Here is a 1,930-nt window from a genome sequence, read left to right as displayed (position 1 = left end):
TAACATAACAATAAAATAATTTAAAAAAAATACCTCTTACTGTGTTATAAGTTATACAACACAGTATAGCCCTTTGGTTGTGACATTCCCTATCGTTTACTAATTCATCCAACAGATATTTATTGAATTCCTATTGTGTGTAAGGCTTGGCTGCTGGGCAGTAGGGATGGGCGTGTTGGGAAAACAGTCCCGTTTCTGCACCCATACAGTCGAGGGGAACAGATCACTATTAAATTAGCCATGCTTTTCGAAGCCAAAAATTTCCTTCAAGGACCAGGCAGAAATCCCAATTTTTTATGAACCTTCCTCCTTTTTGGAGTGGGACGGGATCTTTCCTCCCTGAAATCTCTGTATTCTGCATACGCCGTGTACACTACGTCTCAGAGACTACATCAAACTAGGGTTATCGATGTGAATTCCTATGCTTCCCATTGGGTTATCATGTCATTTGGGTGAGAAAAACAAGTTTTACTCTAAGCTAAACAACATGTTAGATGCTCTAACATGTTATCTCCCTCACTGTAACAATGTGAGAAAGCACGTCCATCATTTGAAAGACAAGGGAACCATGGTTTAGGGAGGCTGAATCTATTTCAGGTGAGTTACAGAAAGTGACTGTGCAGGTTGGCTATGATGCACCTGGCCTAGAACAGCTCAATGGTGATATCTTAGTAACACTGACACAGTAAAACTGTCCTAAAGTGACAGTTGACCTTGTTTATCTCACGTGTACAACTCGCTGAGCTTGGCAAACAGAGGGAAGAAGGAAGTGCCATGGCCCATCAGCTGTAGCTTCCGAAAGCAGTCAGGAAAGAAACAAATAAATGTACAAATTGACCTAAATCTTGGGCAAAGTCTTTTTTGTTTAAATCCTTAGTATCAGTAGAAACCCAGGGCTTGAGCAAATCAGCAGGGTGTGGGGCAACAGAGGGCAGTGATGAGTTATCTGGCTCTGGAGGCAGACAGGGTGTGGGTTCTGGTTCTGTCGCCATTCCTCCCCAGCTGAGTGAGCCCCTGTTCCTCTGTTCCTCTTCTGGAAGAAGAGGCTAGTGATCAAACCTATGTCAGAGTTTGGTAGTGAGCATTAAGGAGAAAGTGCCCATAAACGGTTTCTGGCACATGCTAATAAGCTCTTAGCAATGAGAGTAACATAGTCATTAACAGGTAAAGAACAGGTCACAGGTTCTCAGGAGCATTATATCCTGATAAGCGCCATCACCAAGCCGTAGTCAAGTCGACGCACAAGCTCATAGAGCACCTCACATCTTCATTTATTAATCCATGTATTACATGAATTTCAGGAGCATTTTTTGAGGACCCACTGGGTACCAAGAACCATGACAGATCTTAGGGATACAAAGCTGAGGAGGCAACAGTTTCTTTTGGACATAATAGATTTTAGAAGAAGCAAAATGTGAACGCATATTTGGAAAATGCTTGAAATGTGCTTTGATGTAAGTGCTGAAATATAAAAAAAAAAAATTCCAGATTCAGTGGTAGTCTAATAAAAATAGCTCATATTTACCAAGGCCTTTCTCTCTGTGGCCGTTTGTCAAACACTTCATATAAGGTATCTTGGGCAATTGTCCCAGCATCCTTCCAAGAAACATAATATTATTGTACCCAGTTTACAGGTAAGAAAACTCAGGTTAAAAGACAATGTCAGATTCACCGTAGCCACAAAGTAGTAAGTGGTGCAGCCAGAAGGCGGCCTCCTAAGCTCTGTCACTGTTTGGAGAAGAGTAGTGAAGAAAGGGAGAGGCCACCAGCGGTGCCCTTCAAGGACAGAACTTTAATTTTATGTATGTTAGAGGAAAGGAAGCAAAAGAGCCCTTAAAGAAACTGGAGAAAATAAACATCAAAAAACTCGTCACATTTTATATGGATTTTATGTAACAGACTGCTAAAAATTGGTAAACGTATTTTTCCT

Source organism: Eumetopias jubatus, unplaced genomic scaffold (assembly GCF_037043125.1).
Source record: "Eumetopias jubatus isolate StellerSeaLion01/CBP00866 unplaced genomic scaffold, mEumJub1_p1.0 scaffold_79, whole genome shotgun sequence".
Classification (NCBI taxonomy): Eukaryota; Metazoa; Chordata; class Mammalia; order Carnivora; family Otariidae; genus Eumetopias; species Eumetopias jubatus.
Note: the sequence above shows the minus strand (reverse complement) of the source record.